At 37.1% G+C, this 24,901-nt stretch overlaps 1 long non-coding RNA gene across 2 annotated transcripts; it reads left to right on the plus strand.

Moving 5' to 3' along the window:
• Nucleotides 1-239: 239 nt before the first annotated feature.
• On the plus strand, nucleotides 240-9,809 carry LOC135226572 (uncharacterized). Of its 2 annotated transcripts, XR_010317250.1 has the most exons (5): nucleotides 240-360; nucleotides 4,591-4,694; nucleotides 5,752-5,929; nucleotides 6,382-6,602; nucleotides 8,871-9,809. It is a non-coding gene; the product is annotated as an uncharacterized LOC135226572 (long non-coding RNA). The 2 variants fall into 2 exon arrangements; XR_010317251.1 differs by lacking the exon at nucleotides 5,752-5,929.
• Nucleotides 9,810-24,901: the final 15,092 nt, after the last annotated feature.

Below are 24,901 nucleotides of genomic sequence, written 5' to 3' on the forward strand. Positions count from 1 at the left end.
TCAGGCATACCAATTCCGGTACATCAATAGAACTGATGCTTGATGTTGTACCTATTGCTCTGTTTTATCAAATTTTTAGTAATAATTGCGTTGCTGTATTCCTTTATAACGACAATGGCTGTAAGTGCAGGATAAAATGTAAAGAATATTGTGTTTTGTGGTCTGGGGATTTTCCACTTCTTTTCGGGGAATTGTGGCCCTGTGGGTCCAGTAATGTACTACGCACAGTTACCGTACCGGCTCAAACTCGAAGTCAGTTGTATAGCATCCCCAGAAGACATAAAATGGCTCTTCGAAACCGTGATATTTTGTCTCTTTCTTATAAGTACTACGCGGAACGAAGCTTTATCGTAATTAACGGTAAGTTATAACTGATATTGCTTGGTTTATGTTTTTTTTTCGTGGGTAATGTTATCTTAAGAAGCATTTTTCTGTACCACCTAGTTTAGACTGGTTGGCAAGTACTACCCTACTTAGGCCTATATGGTTCGGTTTGCTCGAGACTTTCTTGTAACGTATAATATTTACGAGACCATTTTACTGACAGTATTACGGAGAGGCTGTTATGATTCAGAAATTATTGCTGTGCTTTATTTACCAGGCTACTGTAGTTTATAGCCAGAAAAAGGGATATCTGCATAAATAGTAGTACTTTAGTGACCTCAAAATGTTTTGGATCTTTGGCTGTCTGCATTCTAGAGCATATTTGTAAGGCGCATGGCAACAAATGTGGATTTTTCACTCTTGTATAGACAACCCAAGTACTGCAGTACACTAATTTTGCGAGTTTATGAATAGCTTAGGTACACTTACTACTAGCTATATAGATATTTGCGCATGGTGTTTGCTCTTTGTCGCCATCAATATATCTTGTTGAAAAGGCAACATTTACCCATTATTACATCACGCTTTTTAGCCAAATGGAAAGGAAACCCGCTTCCTAGTCAGAGTGGACATACATGGTACCCTAAGCTAGGTTATGGTGTATTTCATTCTGGTTACCATTGTTGATTTTGCTGTACAGATCCATTAGATAGTTTACATTTTAAGGTGGTACATTTTCTCAAGTACTACTATTGGTTGGGTTGAGAGGTATCTTTACTTTAAAATGCCCATTTCTGACAAAGTTTGCAATTTGGAAGACTAATCTAATCAAGTGGAAGAGTTACTATTGGTAATATTCTATGAGGAATTCAATTTGCACAAACACTAAATTGAAACCGCAAGTGGTCATACGATGATGGTGCATTTTTTTCAAATTAAAATTGATGAGCATCTTATTACCTACCATGATATTCGCTACCTAATGTAGAAGGGGTTTGTAATTTGTCCAAATCCTTGTCCTTTCATGTTGGACATTTAGTTACATATTGGCCTAACCTAGTTACTTAATGGCCTAACCAATTACAATGCTATACCTGGTCAGGATAAAGTTCCCGGATGGTTAACTATGTCATAAGACCTTTGGATCAAGTTGTCTCTGTGTTTAAATAAATATAGAATAACTGTTAGCAGCCTAATTTTTATCATGAGAAACATTAATATGATGGAACCCTATGAAACCACCTTAGTACATTGGGTTATGTAAATTTATAGACTTTTGCAATTCCAACAGTGATAGGTGACTACCAATAGAAATGGATTTTTGCAGGGGAATAGGGGAACATGTGAACTAGATAAATAAAGGAATGGTTCCTAACTTACTCTTTTGTAATATAACATAACCCAGCATGCTCCTTCTTGATCAAGTACGTCCACCCTGTCTCCCTCCAACCCCTGGAGTTCTTCATGACAGGTTTATTGTAGTGTTAGCATGAATTACAGGGATACATCCTAACCTAACCTAATGTTTAATCCAACCTATGATGTCAGGCTTACTTAACTGGGGTTAGGGTGAACTGGGGACTTCATAAATCATAAGCCAAATTTGCTTGTTGGCAGTAACTTATTTGCTGTCATTATGCTTCCCTTCCAAGCATATGTGACCCAAGACTAGCCTATGGTTTCCTCAATACCACTGTGGTCCCTCATTATTTTTGGACTCATGGGTGCATGTAATAGTTGACAACCCATTTCTGATGAGAGCAAATGTCAAATTGACCCAAATCCAACAAAACTGATCATGTTATGATCATGTCATTTGTAGAATTGAAAATGTATGAATGTGTTCCTTCCATTTCAAAGTTTTCTGAGTAACTCCAGTACTATATTTATTATCCAAATTCATTTACCTCTGAGTTAGGCTAAATTGTGTTCAGAGTCTGCTCACATTCAAACTTTGTTGCAAGTTGGGTAGATATTTCCTTTTGTACAGTATATAATTTTGATGAATATCATGCCAGCATATTATGCAGGCCATAGAAAGAAACAGGTGTGGAATTGAAATGTACGCACTAGGCAATGGAAAAGAGGAAAAGTTTTCAAGTTTTGGTATAGATAGGTAGAGGAAAAGGTAGAAATGTGCACAGGGAAAAGAGACAAGGAAGCTGAAAGGCAAGTGTTAAGGGCAGAGTTGATAATTTGGGGAAAGGAATTAGCATGGAGATGTGAAATGGGTAAAGTATATTAGAGGTGTAAATGCAGAACTTAAAGAGATAGGAATAGTCAAATGATGAAGGTCCTGTTTTGAAAGTAATGTGAATGAAGAGGATAAATGTGCACTAGAGGTTACTAGTATGACAGAGGGACTAGTAGAGAATATATTATCTGAAGTGGATAGGGGGCCTTTAAGAAAGCCCATGGGCTGTTACAAATAACTTTGGTTAGCTGATCAGAGTATATGAAAGCTTTATGAAGGAAGGAAGAGGAACGGAAGCTATGCAATAACTGAAGGTGATGGAGAAAAGACAGAGAAAATATATAAATCAGTAACAGTCAGTTTTAGTTTCTTACCAGAGATAACAGATGAAATCATTATAGTAGGGCTTCTACAGGAAGAGTACCACTTTATAAGTATTTGTGAATCTTGAGAAAGCATTTGATTAAGTATCAAGACATTTAGATAGTCATTACTAGCGGTGGGTTTCAAAAAACTCATTGAGCCAGAAATGTTCCTGTACCCTGGCATCTCCCATAGATTGTTATGGTTCATGAATTTTTCATTTGAGGTACCAAATGTTTAGGTTATAATTGCTAGAGGAATGGTGAAAGGATAAGATGCAGCAAATTTTGGCAGGAATTTTGCTACATAGGTGCAAATGTTTTAAGCTGTTCCCTTTCACAGGAAGAATATCTGGGTTTTACTTACAAAATGTTTGTGTATTTGTTATGATGCACAGATAAAGTTATCCTTAGTCGATTAACAACAGCACTTAAATCACATTGTCAGGAACAGTGAGAAAACGCCCTTCTTTCATCACCACGTTGTATGGCAGTTATTGAAAGTTACCAGACTTTTTTTCCTTAAGCATCTCTCCTACTTTTTGAATGAGAGCAAGGCTATACAGGCAGTCCCCGGGTTACAACAGGGGTTCCTTTCTTGAGACGCGTCGTAAGCCGAAAATCGTCGTAAGCCGGAACATCGTCAAAAATCCTAAGAAAACCTTACTTTTAATGCTTTGGGTGCATTGAAAACTATGTAAACTGCATTCTTATGGCATTTTTCATCAAAAAAAACCTTCAAATATTTATTATTTTCCATTTTTGGTGTCATATTTCATCTGCCAGATGAGCGTTGTAGGCGTCGTAACCCTGGAACATGTGTCGTAACCCTGGAAATAATGTCTGATGAATATAATTGAAAAGTGTCGTAACCTCGGAACGTCGTGAGCCGAGACTGTCATAACCCGGGGACTGCCTGTAATATAGTATACAGTATAAGAGAAGTTGAGGAAGAAACCGCAAGGAAATCCTACTTCATCATCAGCAGAAATTAGGCACTTGATGCCAAGTATACTATTTGCATATACGTATAAACTGTTGTGCATCTGGGTTGTATTGGACAGAGTTGCCAAGCTTATTGATGTTAAACATTGCCATTGATCTATCCCTAATATGAATGATACAAAACATTGTCATTAATCTATTCCTATATGAATGATACAAAACATTGTCATTGATCTATCCCTAATATGAATGATACAAAACATTGTCATTGATCTATTCCTAATATGAATGATACAAAACATTGTCATTGATCTATTCCTAATATGAATGATACAAAACATTGCCATTGATCTATCCCTAATATGAATGATACAAAACATTGTCATTGATCTATCCCTAATATGAATGATACAAAACATTGTCATTGATCTATCCCTAATATGAATGATACAAAACATTGTCATTGATCTATTCATAATATGAAAGATACAAAACATTGTCTATTCCTAATATGAATGATGCAAAACATTGTCACTGATCTATTCCTAATATGAATGGTACAAAACATTGTCATTTATCTATTCCTAATATGAATGATACAAAACATTGTCACTGATCTATTCCTAATATGAATGATATAACTGGCATTGCATATCTTTAGAAATTAGTATAGGTATGGTTATCGTAAACTTGAGAATAAGTCTTTAAAATAGCATTTTGATATTTCCTGTCACAGTAGATAATATAAGAACATATTCTTTACAGGTTAAGAGTGAATTCTATATATTTTAACGAATGGAGAATGAGAGATAATTAGGGCAGTGTGCTGCCTCCTTATCAACAAAGGATCACTTCACCTAAAGACAAAGGTACAGTATTATATATTATGGTATATTGCAGTGTTACAAGATTAATCCTAATGAATGCCCATAAGCTGATTAGAATAGAAACTCTAATTGACTTTGCTTCGTTAATATACTATAGAATATCTTTGAATAATTGTGAAATGTGAGTAGCTTGTTGGGTTGAAATCTAATCAAGATGGGATTGAATTAGTATACTATTTTATGGAAATTTCAAAAAATTTCCACTAGGTAAAGATTATGTGGTGAATGTAAAGAAGTATGTAAAACATTTCATGAGAATCAGACAGGTTTTGAAATGGTGTGGATCTATTTGTAGTTTTTAGTTTTTATTGGAAGCAACTGGGAATATCCAGCAAAGTACAAGCTGTCTGTATGTAGTATTGCCTTCCATGGGCCTCTCATTCAGTGCTCCTTATAGCTTCCTCTGTTAACATACTTGTTTTAGTCTCTGATGGTCACCAACTTTTAGATGAAGCTCTTTGATATACTGCCTTTTTCCCCTTAAATCTTAAGATAATATTACCATCACTTCCTGAGTCAGTCATGCTGTTATTCTAATTTCTTAATGCCCTTCTAAATGTTTGCCTGAGTACTCTTGTTAAATGCCTTTTCAATTTCTACTAACAAAAAATGGACCTTGTTTGTTTTTACTTAGCAGGTGACAGGTGTTTATTTTTTGTATTTCTTCAACCTTTTCTATAGCATCTTCTCTCATACCTTTATGACATGCTCCAAAGTTGTTTCCACTGTATTTCCTCATAGTATTTCATTTACTTTTTCTTTGGACAATATTGTCAAAGTACTCATTTTCCACACTTCTGGCCTCAAGTCTCCCTTTGTATTGTTTTAATCTATGCTTCATGTTTTATATACTATGTGCTTATCAGCTTTTTAAATTAATAGTTCTCTAGTTGATTTAGATCTCTTGTTATTCCTCAAACCATGAACTTTAGATTCTTTAATATATTTACTGGATTTGAAATGCATTAGTATTTACAACAGGAATAAACATTGGTTTGCACTGGTTTTATTTGTAAGACAGTACGTAGTGTTTTTTCAGGTTTCAAATACAGATTCACAAATGGAGTGGTAATCCTTGACCTGCATAATATTAACCAGTTTCAGTGCTGGAATAACTTGGCATAGGAGGTGGTGAATTCGAGGATTTACCTATTTTGTAGTTCATAAACTGAAGAAAGTAAAAATCCCGAACTACGAATGGAGTTATGTAAGGAACTGTAAGTATATTTAGGGCAGTCCATGTTGATAGTGGTCAAAACGAAAGTTTCATGTAGTCAGTTCTTTGTTTAGAATGTAGTAAATTTTGAAATCCTGTAGGATTAAGGGGTCAGTAACTTTCATTGAGTGGATCATTCGTAGTATATATTGGTGAATTTGAAAGCACAAGTGATATTGGTATTTGGAAGCTGAAATTTTTAAGTAATTTAGTTAATTTTCTACCGTTAATAATGGTTAAAGTTTCATTTGAAGTATATAAAGTTCATAAAAGATTCATGAAGAGTTTATGAGCATAACGTAATTTAAGTTACAATATTCTCTTCGTAAGAAATTTGACATACTTATTGAAGCTACTCCCCAGAAAGTTTCAACTTCTTTGGATAAAAAATTTACTCTTTTCTTATACAGTATTTGAACATCTAGAAATGTTCTAATTTAAGCATTTTTACAGGGAATAGCTATTATTTTTAATAGCCCTTACAACCAAAATGCTCCATGGAGAGGCCTACAAATTGCAACTACAGCGGAACCACTGCTTTTTAAAGGAACAGAATACAGTTAATTCAGCAGATGACTTTTCTCCTATTTTGTACACGGCACTGAAGGCTTTGCACAACTACATACTTACCCAGCAGATTTCACTTGCAGGTGCAAAGCCATCTTAATCAGAAGGTAATGCATAGGAACTCTGTAAAGTACATTTGACCAAAAGAAGCATTTGAAAATTTAATGTATAATTGAGAGTTACTTTTAACTGATTCGAACCAGTGATAAACATAACTAGTTCATCAGTTCAATTTATTTTAATTGATTTGTACTCTAAAAGATGTAGCATGATTATAGCTAAAAAATAGCTGCTGTATAGTTTGCCATTTTTTACTTTTTAAATTATTTTTAAAAGTCTTAATTTCAAAACATTTGTGGTACAGTATTTGACAGAACGGACCTATACAAGTGCAAGTCCTTTCATTTTACATTCCCAGAAGCTTCACTTAGAGCAGTTGACTTACAGCAGACAAAATACCATGTAAAAATTCATAATAACTCAGTGGTATCCAGATGGTCATTAAAGGTTGTACTGGCAAGATGCATTTTGTTGGAATGGACTTTCTCTGCATTCATAGGATTGTACGTTTTTTTCTGACCATTCTAGTTTGTTTCTTTACGTGATCCTTTGTCTCTTGTGATTCTCTCTGTAACATTCAGATTTACTATATAATGCAGTTCAGTATGCAGCAATATTCCAGTTAATGCAAAGAAGATTATCAATCTTTGATAAAGTGGTTTTTTATAATTATCTGTTTTACAGCGTATTTTTACGACTTCTATTTACTTATCATGATACTGTGTTAACAATTCATTACACCTGTGCCATTGGAGCATAGAAGTTGAGCATAGAAGTTGGTTTTCTCTTACTGAGGTTATTTAAAGAAAATGCTGTCTGTGCTCTGCTAAATTTGAGGGCATGATTGCTGTCAGCATGAAGCCAGTGATGCTCTGGAACTTGTATATGTACCTCCTTTTAAGTTTATGCTTTTCTTGTCCAGTTGCTTGACTATACTGCAGGCTCTTAACACCCAGAGCAGAATACTTCTTGACTATACTGCAGGCTCTTAACACTCAGACCAGAATACTTCTTGACTATACTGCAGGCTCTTAACACCCAGATCAGAATACTTCTTGACTCTACTGCAGGCTCTTAACACCCAGAGCAGAATACTTCTTGACTATACTGCAGGCTCTTAACACCCAGAGCAGAATACTTTTTCTTGGACCAAAGGATCATTATGAAAAAGAAAGTGGTTTATCAGTCATTTAGACTTCCTGAACATTTACCATAAGAATATTTTGGATTAGGTAGACCACCTCATTCTCCTAACTTCTAGACTTACATTGTCATATTGTTCTGATCCATTCTATGTAATTTGGGAGGCAATTTGAAACAGTTGGAGAGTTGCTCGTTATCATGAAACATACGAAAGCCCACTTGTTTTTTCAGTGGATTTAGGATTCGACTGCTTTCCCCTCATCGTCATAAGTACTATGTTTTGTTGTGGCTTTTGATTAATTGATTAAACGTGTAGTAGGGATGAAACTCTGTGTACAAACACCCACTTATTTCTAAAGTGAATTTAGGATTCAACTGCTTTCCCCTCTTGTCATAAGTACTGTATTTTGGTGTGGCTTTAATTCATTAAACATGTTTAATAGGGATTAAACTCCTCTGCGTTTGACTAACAATGCTCCCCTATTCAGTACCAACATTCGCTTAATTTTTGTGGAATTTGCCAGTCTTCAGTACTTTACATTTTGTTCCCTCAGTAGGCAAGAGAGGGTATACTTTTATACTTTGAATACAGGGTTGTGGTTACTTCATACTCAAAGTGGTTGATTGCACAGGATTGTGCAACATTTGTTTTACGAACTTGCCTGGGATTTCCTTTTGACATTCTGTATACCACAGAATCTGCTTTAGTACAGACCACTGAAATCAGCCTACTGACTATAAATAGTATTTGATATTAAGTATCATTTAGCTTTTGGGAAAACAAGTATCAATGTGCATGAAGCAAAAAGTATGTTAATAAAACTCTCCCAGTGCAAAAGTAAAGAATTTTGTGGGAAATATTGCGACAGGCACTAATGGATTAAATGTACACGAAGCTAAGGTATCTTTCGCAAATCAAATGTTTTATTAAAGATGCGAGTAATATTTTGTGTGACAGGCATTAATGAATTAGGCAGGTTTTTAGCTTAGTTCATAAAAGTTCAGTTTAATACAAAATCAGTATGTAACTTACAAATTTTATTCAATTAAAGGGGTACAAATAAGTTTTGACTTGCTATTATTCTATTTGGTATTTTCAGGCGAGAGTTTGTACTAGTAAAAAGATATGTATCTAAACTTGAATGTCTAAACTTAGGTATTTTCTCTTCCAGATGCAAGTAGAGTGAGCAATGAAAGAGAAAATGAAAGTTGCTCTGAATCATCATATAGTAAAACTTGACTTGCTTTAAGTGACAGCCCCAGCAGTTTCTGCAGGACAGACAAGATAATCCTTAAGCAAGGAGTAACAACTGTCTTTGCTCACGTGGAGAAGTCGGCTCATTAGTAGCTAAATTTCCAATTTCTTTATTCTACATTTCTTCCATAGTGGTAAACTATCTTCAGAAGGAAAGGTAGATGGTTTATAAATAGGAAGGAGCTGAACAATGCTAACTGAAAACTCACATTCTTGTTGCCTGCTGTTATACATGGACTCCTGACAATGTGTTTGCGTATGTATACTACATGATTGACTTTCAGGACACCAGGCATTTCTCTGGGTATGTCTTGTCTTCCAATGCAAGTCCTTCAGGTCCTTGAAGGGAGATCTGTAGGACCCACAATGGAGAGGAAGTCATAACATGTACCAAGAGAAATGCCTGGGGTGTCCTATATAGTACTTCTGCAAGCTCACAATCATTGTTGGGTGTGTTGTATATCAGGAGGCAACGAGAACGTGAGTTTTCCGTTTGCATTATTCGACTCATTTATAATAAACCATTTACCTTTTCCTCTGAAGATAGTTTGCCACTACAGAAGAAATGTAGACAAAAAAGTTGAGCTAAATAGCTAGAACTGAGCTAACTTCTCCATGTAAGCAAGACAGTTGAGAAATCAGAAATTTACTGCTTGTTGAAGTTTTAATAATTCTGGAAATTTTTACTTGATTCATGAAGTGCTACATCTCAATGGATTATAATTCTAGAAATGCTACATTAAAGTTTATTTGAACTTTCAAGAGATACTAATGAATAATCATGACTTGACTATGTCAAGACTACAAAAGCAGATTTTGTTTAACTGAAGGTTTGGGTGTGAACACAGCAATGGCATTCTAACCAGTCATCCAAGCACTTTGCCACCAGAAAATGGACATGTTTGTAACCAGGCGATAACAGGACCATGTTGAAGTTCCATCATCACAGTTGCAGCGGTTATTAATGCTTCGTTGATGGAATATGAATGGTAGTTAACCGACGTCCTTTACCTTGAATGTGATGTTCCCTATCTGTCACTTCAGGACCTGGAAGAGGTTCAAGCAGCTTCGTACTAAATGTCCTGGAACGCTTCTGGATCAACTTACCCACGCCCGGAGGCTGTGTATGGAAAATGGAATATTTCTGTAGCAAAGGTGCCAGACTCTCCACTATGAATAGAGACAAGGGCCCCCCCTGTCTGATTGCTGTCTGCAAGCATGAACACTTTTCCTTCTACCTCTCATGGAGTCATTGACTTCATCAATGTCACCAAAATTATGTTTTTTCCATTGCCCCTGGGACAATCGCTGCTTCCTCATTGACATCTGAGTGGATGATGATACCATCTAGTTCATATCCAACAGTCCGTTCCTGGTTCTTCCATAGGTTTCAGTGAACAAGATGGGTCGAGCGGGTCTGTTTAAGTCCATAATGTCTGAGGATTTACCAAGGTGGCGATGTCATACTTCATCAGGGTCGGCCACAGTTTACACTGCTATCTAATTTTGTGCATGATTAACAGTTTGCACAATGACACCACTACTTACTGGTATCTCCCATTCAGTGAACTGGTATCTCCCATTCAGTGATCACAAAGTACTCTATGTCTCAAGCCTGCTTAGCAAATCTCTCCATATAAGTGAATCTGCGGAAATAGAACAATCTGGTAGATTTACATCCATGACTACAAAATGATAAATGAAACTCCCATCATGGGTACTGAATTACAGACTCAATAAGTGCACTAGTTTGAAATTAAATATGAATATATAAACATTCAGAAGGCTTGCAACCTCTGCTGGCAGGTTAATAAAGATTTTTTTTATTACTATGAGATTCAGGGCCTCTGTAACACGGTTTTTTCGCAATAACTTTTTATCTATGCATTTCATAAATATAACGCTTATCCAGAATACATATTATGTCTACACATAAATTTTGACTGTATTCTGCATTACGTAGGTTGAATAAATTTGGTACTTATAATGTAAAAATGACCTTTTTTGAAGACGGGCCAACTTACTCAGAAAAGGTTTCCTACGCACTCGTTACGTAACTTATGACAGCATTTCTTCCCTCTTTCTCGATGGATGATTGGCTATACGTAACAAAGGCTAAACCTCTGGCAACAATGTCATACAAATTTAAATACAAGCAAAGCAGTACACCTTTATGAACTCTGGAACCCCTCCACTGATAATTGTCATAATGAACAAACCAACAACATATGTTAATAAATACAAAAACACTTCGATTATTAGTCTAACTCCCAAAATAGGTTTCCTAAGAAATTACAGTCTACTTTATAGGTCACAATCAGATTGACAAGATGTAGGGAATAGTTGGTAATTTTCAAAAACATAGTAGACAAGCTTGATCTGATAACTGCTATATCCAATGTCAAGCAATTTTTATTTATTGGCTATCTACCTATTTACTGAAAAAAAAAATAGCCGGTACCGTATATTGGCTTTAAACTTTCACCAATAATTATCGTCAGAATGATGACTTCATGAGGCTCCACCCACTTTCGCTTCGTTATAATTCAGGATAACACTGAAGCCTACCATGAGCACTGTTGGATTAGAAAATTTAACATCTGTCTATAAAAACTAATTTCTCGAGTAGTTGTAAGAAGTGCTAAATGATCCTCAAGGATCCCAGCAGTTGGCCTAAACTTTTATTTCATGTATATTACTGCTATACTGTTGCGGCACTACTGCTACAGTAGTATTACTACGCTAGCGCTCATACCCCACCCACATCTATGTATCGTTCCGCCATTCATAAAGTCTTTGGGTTTCAGAGCCAATGGAGTTTCTGTCTGGTGGATGGGCGGGGCAACATTTCGTCAAAAGGTTTGTTTACCTTGCTTACGTAATGAATGTTTTTCGACTCTTGGCTCGTAATCATTGGCCATGGCGTCGGCTAGAGCATTTTTACTCTATAAAAATTAAAACTATCGGGTTTAGGTTATTGATAATGCTGACAAAATTTGTGTGTGGTTGTAAAATATACATAGGTCAACTTTCAGCTACATCCGATGCTTTGACAAGGAGCTAAGTCCAAAAAACCGCGTTACAGAGACCCTGAATCTCATAGTAGGTTACTGTGCATTTAAATAACTTATTTTAAGCATTTAAAAAGTTAATTTCAGTAAAAAAAAAAAAACCGGCCTTTTTATGTATTGGTAGTGTACCGGTATCTGCAATTTCTTGGTAGATCAATGTTGCCAAATTCTACCATATAGCAGTACTACGTACCATATAAAGCTTACATGTAGTGAGTAATTTTGTAGACTCGTGTAATAACATGAGATATTCAATTGGAATAAAATAAAATGCCTTTATTAATTACTTTCAGTACCTATCCTTCTACTCACTTCGAGTCTTCAGACTGTCAGTTGCAATTGAAAAAGGAATGCAGTTTTGTACAAACACTTACATCAGTGGAAGGCGGGAACCATCTTCAGGGTTTTGCAAGTGAATGGGAAGTTGAAAAGACCTATTAAAACCATCCTCAGTTGCACAGAGCTTATGGAATATGCTTCTCCCTTTCCATTCCCATATTATAGCCAATGGGCATATAACGTTGAAAGCACAGCTGCTCGTCCATTCCCATATACATAATTCTTGTGACTCCTTTTCAGAACTTACTCCTGAAAAAATAAAAATTAAATGACTTACGACAATTCCAAGACAATTTAAGTTGTCAAAGAAATATCCAGCAGATTATTGATTCTGACATATTACTAAATTTTTTAACTACTTTGCAACAGATTAAGTCCAAATAAATAAGAGAACCATAACAAAATTACTTGACAGGACTGTACCTTAGTTTATAAAGGCATTTAATTACAAACTAATTTATTCAGTGCAATTATAGTATACTAAATTATGCTTTATCTAGATTATATAATCTAGAATTGCTAAAACATTACAGGGGTACTTCAAACTGTCGTATTATCTGATTTCCCATATGGACTCACAAATCCATCTGATAGGTTAAGCCCCTTCCACACAAGGGGCAAATGCACGGCCGCGCAGACTTAAAAATTTTGGGGGTGGATGACGATCACGAGTGTGGTCCAAATCACAGGTTCGCCTATCTGTGCCTTGGACTGTTTGATCTGATAACAGTTTCAAAGCGAGAGAACTATGAGCAAATTTAGAGTGCCCGTCGTGTCAAGGACACTTCAATACTTTGAGCCATTACTCCAAAACAACTCTCAATTTTCCCATTACTCCAAAACAACTCTCAATTTTCCCATTACTCCAAAACAACCTCTCAAATTTTCCCCATTACCTCCAAAACCAACTTCCAAATTTTCCCATTTACTCCAAAACAACTCTCAATTTTCCCATTACTCCAAAACAACTCTCAATTTTCCCATTACTCCAAAACAACTCTCAATTTTCCCATTACTCCAAAACAACTCTCAATTTTCCCATTACTCCAAAACAACTCTCAATTTTCCCATTACTCCAAAACAAAACTCCAAATTTTCCCCTTACTCCAAAAAACAATCTCAATTTCCCATTACTCCAAAAAAACAACTCTCAATTTTTCCATTACTTCCAAAAAACAACTCTCAATTTTCCCGTTAATCCAAAACAAATCTCAATTTTCCCAATACTCCAAAAACACTCTCAAATTTTCCCATTACTCCAAAACACTCTTCAATTTTCCCATTACTCCCAAAAAAAAAAAAACTCTCAATTTTCCATACTCCAAAAACAACTCTCAATTTTTTTCCCATTTACTCCAAAAACAACCTCTCAATTTTCCAATTACTCCCCAAAACAAACTCTCAATTTTCACAACAAAATACCCCTTCCAAAACAACTCTCCAATTTTCATTTTTAGTCCCAAAACAACTCTCAATGTTTTCCCCATTACTTCCAAAAACAACTCTCAATTTTTCCCATTACAAACCAAAACTCTCAAAAATTTTCCCATTACTCCAAAACAACTCTCAATTTTCCCATTACTCCAAAACAACTCTCAATTTTCCCATTACTCCAAAACAACTCTCAATTTTCCCATTACTCCAAAACAACTCTCAATTTTCCCATTACTCCAAAACAACTCCCTCCAACCCCTCAATTTTCTTCCCAAAACAATCTCTCAATTTTCCCATTACTCCAAAACAACTCTCAATTTTCCCATTACTCCAGATTACATTTAACCATTCACCATTAAGTTAGCATTACTCTATAAATTTACTTGGCAATTATATGAGACGTTGAAACTAACTTTTGGCCCTTACTTTAGTACAATGAAGGACCATTTACGTTGAACTCAAATCAACTCTTTCAAAAAGCTCCCACACACAAAAAAATGAACCTTTAAAATACGGACAATACGGCACTTTACAATACAAAAATTTCTTAAATACACCTTCCTTACACATGCAATTAGAGACCAGTGAATTAGCATTTCCACAAGAAATTACTTTACGTTAAGATATCTGAAAACATAAATGGACAATTTCTTTTCTCTACAGCAATTTGGGGAACTGGCAAGGAAAAATATGCATAGTTTTGAGAAAAACTAAAGCATATATACTTACAATTTTACTAGTTCTATGGAATGAACTACATGCCCTTGCAGAGTTATCAAAATTGCTACATGCTCAGGCAAAACCACACCAACTTAATCCATGCTGCAAACACCTGTATTTCACTGGACATTGTACTCTCCTGATGATTAAGTAACATACAAATCTATCTTGGAAAATCGCTCTGCAATTAACACCTGAAGAGAGAATTTATGTCAGGTATTTGCGTTTCCACTGTTAAAATGTACTAGCTGCATTCCCGTGCTAAAGAAGTACCAGCTCCATTCCCGTGCTAAAAAAAAACACCAGCTCCATTCCCGTGCTAAAAAAAACACCAGCTCCATTCCCGTGCTAAAAAAAAGCACCAGCTCCATTCCCGTGCTAAAAAAAAAGCACCAGCTCCATTCCCGTGCTAAAAAAAAGCACCAGCTCCATTCCCGTGCTAAAAAAAAGCCACCCAAGGCCTCCATTCCCGTGCTTTAAAAAAAAAGCACCATCTTTTCCCCATTCCGTGCTAAAAAAAAACACCAGCTCCCTTCCCTCGTGCTAAAAAAAAAACAAACCAGAATCCTCCATTCCCGTGCTAAAAAAAAACACCAGCCCTCCATTCCCTGCTAAAAAAAAGCCCACCAGATCCATTTCCCTGCTAAAAAAAAAGCCACCAGCTCCATTCCCGTCTAAAAAAACACCAGCTCCATTCCCGTGCTAAAAAAGCACCAGCTCCATTCCCGTGCTAAAAAAAAAGCACCAGCTCCATTCCCGTGCTAAAAAAAAGCACCAGCTCCATTCCCGTGCTAAGAAAGCACCACTCCATTCCCGTGCTAAAAAAAGCACCAGCTCCATTCCCGTGCTAAAAAAAAGCACCAGCTCCATTCCCGTGCTAAAAAAAGCACCAGCTCCATTCCCGTGCTAAAAAAAAGCACCAGCTCCATTCCCGTGCTAAAAACCAGCACCAGCTCCATTCCCGTGCTAAAAAAAAAAGCACCAGCTCATTTCCCGTGCTCAAAAAAAAGCACCACTCCATCCCTTGCTAAAAAAAAGTACCAGCTCCATTCCGTGACTAAAAAAAAGTACCTCCGGCTCTATTCCTTGCTAAAAAAAAGTTCCGGCTCCATTCCCGTGCTAAAAAAAAAAAAATAAAAAAAGTTCCAGCGCCATCCCGTGCTAAAAAAAGTTCCATCTCCATTCCGGTGCTAAAAAAAAGTATCAGCTCCCATTCCCGTGCTAAAAAAAAAAGTAACAGCTCCAATTCCGTGCTAAAAAAAATAGAGCCAGCTCCATTCCCGTGCCTAAAAAAAAGTTACCCGCTCCAAAAAAATTCCCGTGCTAACCAAAAAAGTACCAGCTCCATTCCCGTGCCTAAAAAAAGTACCAGCTCCAAAAAAAGTCCGTGCCTAAAAAAAAGTAGCAAATAGAGCCAAGAAGAAAAAAAAGCCCCCCCAGCTTCCCGTTCCCGTTCTAAAACAAAAGTACGCAGCTCCATTGCCCGGTTGCTAAAAAAGTACCAAAAAAGCTCCATTGCCCGTGCTAAAAAAAAATACAGCTCCATTGCGTGCTAAAAAAAAAGTACCAGCTCCATTGCCGTGCTAAAAAAAAGTACCAGCTCCATTGCCGTGCTAAAAAAAAGTACCAGCTCCATTGCCGTGCTAAAAAAAAGTACCAGCTCCATTGCCGTGCTAAAAAAAGTACCAGCTCCTTGCCGTGGCTAAAAACAAAGTACAGCTCCATTCCCGTGGCTACAAAAAGTACCAGCTCCATTCCCGTGCTAAAAAAGGTACCAGCTCCATTCCCTGTGGCTAAAAAAAGTATCCGAGCTCCATTCCCTTGCTAAAAAACTAACCAGCTCCCAATTCCCGGTGCTAAAACAAATCCAGCTCCATTCCCGTGCTAAAAAAAAAGTACCAGCTCCATTCCCGTGCTAAAAAAAAGTACCGCTCCATTCCCGTGCTAAAAAAAAGTACCAGCTCCATTCCCGTGCTAAAAAAAAAAAAAAAGTACCACTCCATTCCCGTGCTAAAAAATTGAAAAAAAGTACCACCCATTCGTGCCATAGCAAAAAAAAAGTACCGGCTCCATTTTTTTCCGTGCTAAAAAAAAGTACCAAAAGCCCCCATTCCCGTGCTAAAAAAAAGTACCAGCTCCATTCCCGTGCTAAAAAAAAGTACCAGCTCCATTCCCGTGCTAAAAAAAAGTACCAGCTCCATTCCCGTGCTAAAAAAAGTACCAGCTCCATTCCCGTGCTAAAAAAAAATACCAGCTCCATTCCCGTGCTAAAAAAAAAGTACCAGCTCCATTCCCGTGCTAAAAAAAAAGTACCAGCTCCATTCCCGTGCTAAAAAAAAGTACCAGCTCCATTCCCGTGCTAAAAAAAAGTACCAGCTCCATTCCCGTGCTAAAAAAAAAAAAGGTAACCAGCTCCATTCCGTGCTAAAAAAAAAAAGAAAAGAAAAAAAAAAAGTACCAGCTCCATTCCCGTGCTAAAAAAAAGTACCAGCTCCAATCCCGTGCTAGAAAGTACTCAAGTGGTGAAAATTAAACTTACATTTCAAGCCTTAACATCTAAATCATTATACTTCATAAGGAAGGGCCGATAAATCGATTAATAGGTTCCGATTAGACGAAATACGCTAGGAAAACTAGCCAAACCAGACCTGCCCAAAAGATGCCACAGTTCCCACCCCTCTCCCCTGGCCCAGGTCTTTTTACGCTACTGAAATCATGGCAAAGCTACCTCCGATCTTTCAAGCTTAAAATAAAACACATCTCAGGTACAAAAATTGAAATTGCGTAAAGATTTTATCACTACCTCTACCACTTACATAAACTAGGGCACCTAAAAATAACGTACAAAATGTGAATTTGTATTATATTCACCCAAAACCTACTTCCTTTCCCAGGGTTATGTTCCAAATCTTGAACTTTCACCATGCTTTACTATCGCCACAAATATCAACAGAAAGTATAAGCCTAAAACAAAATTGCACTTTTTGCCTATATGTCAAGCACTCTGGAAACTAATGCTATAAAAAAAAACCAGAGGCACAGTATGACTACCTTAAGGGAGAACTAGTTTTTCACCAGCAAAGTCACTACTTGGTCTATACAGACGGCCAAGGTGTTTCTAGTTTTACTATGCGAACTACAACGGAATTACTTTCAAATTTCGGGTACAACCGCGCAAAACTATTAAATTTTCAGTAAAGAACAGTAGAGGGTAAGACTACACACACAATGCTATTGTTGTCTTGCGGGATTCTCACAGCAACAACTTATCACCAATTCAATTAACATTCTAATTCATTAGAAAACAGATTTATGAAAAATGGACTGGCCCTATGAAGCCAAGCAATAGGTACAGTCATCCAGCGCTAAAGACTGAGAAAGTGAGATGTGGTGATTGGAAGCAAAATGGAAGAAACCGGGAATGGAGGAGAAGCAAAATGCTAAAAAAAATGGGCGCGACTGGGGGACCAAGGCCCGCCGAATACTACCTTAAATGACATAAGTGCGCTACGTGAGTTGTACTGACGACACTATCCCAAAAACTGCGTTCATTTGATTAGACTAAAGGCGCCCACTACGTAGACATCTTGTTCAAATTATTATACACAGAGTATAATAAATCTATGGTAAATGACTTAAATAATGGTTGCTTTGCTTACTGTATCTAACTACAGTATCACTATTACTATTATCATATAGTTACTGTATTACAGAATATAAACCGCCATGTACACGTAATTTCTTACACCGCTCATCAGAAAAAATAATATAATCTTTCAGATCCACAACCACTACAAAGTTAAAATTAAATTTACACCTTCTGCAATTATTAGTAACTTCCAATTAGATCAAACTTCGTCAGCCAACGACATCTGAAATCGGAGACCTGTCCCGGGATAATACTCCAATTCCCACATTGACGATAAAGTTTAAACAGATTACAACCCCTTACTTTTAACACGAACTTTAAGTAACCTCAGTCAAGTTCAGTCCTTTTTTTCTCATGCCACACATGAACGGCATGTTTAGTACCCGGTCTAAGGGCGTGAACGTTGAAACTAAAGGCTAAATATCTCCAGCAGTAAATTTCTGAAAGACCTGTAGTAGTAAATTCAAGGCAATAACTCGGCACGAACTACAAGAAACGATCCCGCGAATACGACAGCCATTAGGGATTGGGGCGTCAAATTTATTTCGTCGTGTTTATTACTGGCCCCTGGGGTCAACTACAGTCAACCCATAACAAATAACTAAAATCTTAATAGGCAGCCCAAATACTATAACTGTAGTTTTCAAAGTACCAGACGCGGAGTTATTACCTAAATCTGCCAAAATAAATTTCCCCCATTAAAAGTATTATTAACGCAGCAGGCTCTAAATGTCTCCAAAACCACTGTACCACGTAAAATTTTTCAATTGCCTAACGTATCACACTGAAGATATTTAATGACACAAAACGCCTTTAATATGTACTTCACACTTCTGTCTACAATTCCTCACTAAATCTGACAATCTGCATTTCCCTATCATTTTGCTCCAGATACCTTCAAAATTCAGCAAACCAAGCATTTCATGACACCTACCTCATCAAAGTTACCACTACGCCAGCTAAAACGCAAAATACATCGATGAAATTAAATTCGGAAATCATAGAAGTCAGTTTTTTCCGGCAATGATTCTTTAGCTGAAGTCTGAAAACTTCACTCAGCCAATCACAGACGCCCATTCATTCCTGTCATTCATTCAAACAAATGGGTGGCCCTGATTGGGTGAGGGGTAGACAAGACTCTATAGGGTGACATCTGTTGACAAGAGTAGTCATTAAAAACTCAGTAAACGGTCAAAGTTTTATGGCAAAAGAATAATTTTTAATTATGCAATTCTGTCGCGAATACAAATAACAGTTACTTTTGTGATCATGAATAGTATCCTGCACTTACATATATACTTGCTTAGCGTAGATATCATTAATTTTAGAAACAAAATACGGAAATTCAGTGACCATCCAGACTGCAAATTCATTACCTCCAAGAAATCAGCGAAAAAAGAAAAGAAAGAGGGTTATGTCCTTTTTATCGTTCCTAATAAGAGATTTAGATATTGAAAACAAAACAATGAAGTTTAATCCGAATACACATACTGACAATTTCTTCATAAGAGCAAATAACCTGATAAACTAAGAAATAAATTACTTTATTAACAATATATTGATTTGTATTGCTAAGAGTTAGGAATTATGGCGGGATCTGAACCATCACCATTACAGCGGATCACACGTAATTCGCTACCAATAATAATATACCTGAGGGGCTTCCATGGTACAGGTAATCTCTCTAGTCATTGTTTTCGCATCAAAGGATATGCATAGGTCGTGCCTCACCAATCCAGATCTATATACATCTATCTTTAACATTGGGTAAATGTGTCTGAAAGCATATTTACCAGTTGAATCGACAATACATTGATAAATAACAAAACATAAATCCAATGAAAACGTGAAATGCAATTTCGATATCCTTTCCAAATGAGGCAGCGCCTGCAGTTAAGGGGCCCAGCCCTACCGCTTACCACTTTTCTAGTCAAAACCCACCAATAGATGGCGGTGAGCTCCGACTAGAAAGCGGAAGAATACAACCAAGATGGCGGCTAGACGAACAAAAAAAAGTTTTCTCGGCCCTATTTTGGAAATTCTTGAATTAGTTTCTGCGTGGTGGAACGACGCTGCGCGCCTTATCCACATTTTTTAATGATTCTTGGCAAGCTTGTTTGTTCTGGCAAGAAAAAATGGCATCGACGGGTCGTGCAGGGTCGAGGTCGAACTACTTACCTGTGCGGAGCGATCAGGTTTTGTCTTGGTTGTTACACGGCCGGGCCCCTGAAAGTGCAAGCTACCCCAACGTTGAATTAGGAATGGGGTTCGCTAGTGAACCAATTGAAGGTCCATTCGTTTGTTTGTATGGTGTTTTTAAGTCGCATGGGACCAGTGGTTATTCAGCAACGGGACAAACGGCTTTACGTGGCTTCCAAACCACGTCGAGAGTGAACTTCTATCACCAGATATGCACATCTCTAACCCCTCAGTGGAATGCCCGAGAATCGAACTTGCGGCCACCAAGATGGCAGGCCAAGACCATACCGATCACGCAACTGAGGCGCTTAGGTCCTATATGTGCAAGCCAGATTAAAATGATTACTAAAGTCTCATTTAAAAACGACGGTAAACATATCTGGTAGTACTTAAACCCATCGCAAGTCATTCCTAAATTACCGTCATTGCCAATGACGAAAACAATGTTCGAGGTAATTACTTGCGTTTTCTTCCACTTCACGAGAAACAATAGAGAGAGAGCAATTGTCATGGCTTTGGGTGACGCAATGGAAGACCAGCCTTCTTTTTTTTCTGATGGGATTATTGGGACACGTCACACAAAGGACAATCACGACATCTCCAATTTCTTATAGTCTCTCCTGGTTTCTTATTATCTTCTTAGTCTCTTATCTCCTTAACCTTTCCTTTCTCGTCTTTTCTTCCGTTCTGTCACCATCAGAAGATTTTAGCATTTTATGTCTTACGTGTGATTTCATTGTTGTAACCTCATGTAACATGTGGGACTATTTGTGGAATGAACGCAGTACACATAATTTACTAATAATATCTGTACATCTTGTATACACATGCATACCTGACCACAGGTGCTGTAAATCCAGTTTGCAATATGGCTCAGTTCATTGCCTTTATAACCAACTCTTTACTTGGCCAATAAAGAAAGAACAAGAAAGAAGAGTGGAAGTGGTCGAGATGAGAATGCTGAGGTGGATGTGTGGTGTCACAAAAAAGAGATAAGATCCGGAATGAATTGATTAGGGGGACAGTCAAAGTATTAGAGGTTAAAAAAAAAAAAAAAAAAAAAAACTCAGGAAAGAACACTCAAATGGTTTGGTCATGTCATGAGGAGAAAAGATGAACACTTATGTAAAATGGTTATGAACATGGAGGTGGAGGGCAGAAGAGGGAGGGGAAGGACAAAGTTCAGGTGGAAAGATAAATTACTGAATGACATGAAGGAAAAAGGTCTAAGAGAACAAGATGTACAGGGCAGAGGAAGATGGAGAAGGCTGACTAGAAATAGCGACCCCATATAGAAAGGGGAAAAGATGAAGGCAAAGAAGAAGGTAACCAACTCTTTACTATGTTGAACCTTGCGAAGATTAACCTAAATATCCGGACATTTCTCATAAATACGAATCAGTTGCGTTTTCTACGAGGTTGTATGAAGATTAAGTGGCCAAATAATTTTCTGGTTGATTTATTCAAGTTACCATTTGAATTGGAATTACTCGTGGCAGACTGGACCTGTACAACTTGTCTTCTGAGCTTAAATGCGAAAAAGTATTACTGAAACAAATAAAATATGAATGATATCAGGCCTAAATTTAGCCCAAAAGGTCTGTAGACGATTTAAATATGACTAAAACACTACTTGAAAAAGACAGAATTTGTAAACTTTATTGGGTTGTGTGTATCAAAAAAAAAAAAAAAAAAAAAAAAAAAAAATATAACATAAAAAGTGTTTTATTAAATAACATTTTCATTATGTATGATTAATTATTGATAAATTAACATAACTCTTGAAATAAGTATACACGTATGATATTTTATATGCGATGTGTGATTTGTTTTTAGTATTTTATTTTAATTATATACTACCTCATGGAAGAATAACAATATTGAATGCACTATTTTTCTGGACACAACATTTCATTACAACATACAAAGACTATAGATTAGATTATATTAGATTATAAAATTTTTGTCACATAGCCAAGCGCCGTACAAAGACTATATCCCTCTCGTAAAAAAAATAAAAAACTACAACCCACTCGATATACGAAAATGCCAAAATTACCCACAATTTCATTACCCCATCTCCCGGGGTCAGAAAGGAAATATTCTTATTCTCAAGACATTTTCTATTTTTTTCTGGTTAAGCCCCGCAATTAAAAAGAATTCTGATGTTTGAAATTGTCCAAGTTAGTTCTTTTCCTCGGGCTGACGAGACGCAAAAAAAAAAAAAAAAAAAAAAAAAAAAAAAAAACCATTTTGGGACATTGCCAATGATTTCTGAGAATACATCTAGACACACTCATTCTTGCAACCGATACCCGAGGTCTACAACAATTTTTTAGAGGGGGGGGGACGAAGTTGCATGCCATTCCCCCTACCCCCTCCCACCGCCCCAAGTGGTCACGGAAGCTTATATAAGCGAAAGGCTCTTATTATAGCTATATGGTCGTGAATAATGTCAAATGCAATACACGATAAACATAATTCTAAACATAACGTTTCTATAAGAGAGAAACACCCAACAGTTTTCTGGAATGACACGGACGCACGAAAAAAAAAATCGCTTAAATATCCAGTTACTCGAAAGGTTGAGAGTAGTAAAAATGAAAAGTGATTCCAACCGCCAATAAGCAGACCCAATATGTTGGCTCTATCTTGTCGATGAATAGAGCAATTTAAAGGTATCTATAGAGCCCAGTTGACAGACCCAAAGGACGACGAAGAGTTGAACTTGTGGAGGATCGTTTAAATCAACCGATTGTTGAAGCTAAGCATATCTTAGTTTCACCAGACCACTGAGCTGATTAACAGCTCTCTAAGGAGGGCTGGCCCGAAGGATTAGACGTTTTTACGTGGCTAGGAAACAATTGGTCACCTAGCAACGGGACCTACAGCTTATTGTGGGATCCGAACCACATTATATCGAGAAATGAATTTCTATCACCAGAAATAAATTCCTCTGATTCCGCGTTGGCCGAGCTAAGAAGCGAACTTCGGACCACAGGATTGGTAGTCGAGCGCGGAAACCCCTCGTCCAACTAGGAATTAACCGGCTGTTGAAGATCCACGTGATGGCTGGACGATAAGATGGCGGAAGGAAACACTGGCTTGAAGTTTACTGAGAGAGCAAGTGGGCCACAATGAAGTTCACAATGGATTGGATAGAGTATGTGGTTGTAAGTGGTATTCTAAGGCAAAAGTGACTTACAAAAGTCATGAGAAAGATAAATGTTTGTCTAACAAAAATATTTTTGCCATTCTGCTATTTAAGATTCTATAGTTTTTTCCTGTTCTCTCTCCAACGAAAGCGTACTTCTACCATCCTGCTACTTTTGTAAATGGTATTCTAAAGCAAAAATGATTGATAAAAGTCATGAAAAAGAGTAAATGTTTGTCTGATAAAAAATGTTCTGCCATTCTGCTATTAAAGATTCTATTTTTTTTTTCTCCAACGAAAGCGTACTTCTGCCATCCTGCTATTCAGGCCTTACGAGATTTTTTTTTTTTTTTTTTTTTTTTTTTTACTTCCTTTTCAACCACAGGTGACCAGACACTATAGATTCTCGCTTAGCTGTTGGCTATTTACCCCTGACCCCCGTCGCCTCTTGACCATTCTTGTCCAGCCCAATTTCCTTCGATTCATCTTTCTCGAGAATGGAATTTTGAGGACATGGGACTCCAGCGATACCTACTCTTTCCAGGCATTTTTTTCCAGATAGCTGGAACGTTTATTGGCAGTGAAGGAAGTTCATCGATCTCACTAAACGTGGCACACCTACAAAAAATTATATCTTTGGTTAACCAGACCACTGAGCTGATTAACATCTCTCCTAGGACTGGCCCGAGGGATTAGACATTTTGACGTGGCTACGAACCAACTGGTTACCTAGCAACGAGACCTACAGCTTATTGTGGGATCCGAACCACATTCTACCGAGAAATGAATTTCCAATCACCAGAAATACATTCCTCTGATTCCACGTTGGCAGAGGAGGGGAGGGGAGAGGGGAGGGGGGGGGGGGTAGAACTCGCAACTATTCGAATCGGTAAGGGAGCACACAACCCACTCGTCCAACGAAGAACTACTACAGCTCATTGTTTAATCATGAAATCCGTTATTATACTTTATTCATTTTATGTCAGTTTACTAGAAATTATATTTCCAGTTTTAGGGTCTGTGTTGACGGCATTATAAGAGAGAGAGAGAGAATGAGAGAGAGAGGAGAGAGAGAGAGAGAGAGAGAGAGAGAGAAGAGAGAGAGAGAGAGAGAGAGAGAAGAAGCCTTCTTTTCAACATAAGAACCAATGTAATTATAGAGCAAACAAGAAATACTCAAAATCCGCCCCGAACCGCAGTGAAATTCCAAAAACATAAGCAGATTAGGGTCATGCGAGTAAACACTCTTCTACGAAGAAATTTATTGATCTTCGTAAGCAGAAGCATTTTTGCATAACCGTGAAATTTTGCAAAGGTAACAGAGAAGCCATACGAAAAATGGACTCTCGATGTATACCATTAATTTTCGTGTGATAATCTCC

Source organism: Macrobrachium nipponense, chromosome 14, assembly GCF_015104395.2.
Source record: "Macrobrachium nipponense isolate FS-2020 chromosome 14, ASM1510439v2, whole genome shotgun sequence".
In the NCBI taxonomy this organism is placed as follows: domain Eukaryota; kingdom Metazoa; phylum Arthropoda; class Malacostraca; order Decapoda; family Palaemonidae; genus Macrobrachium; species Macrobrachium nipponense.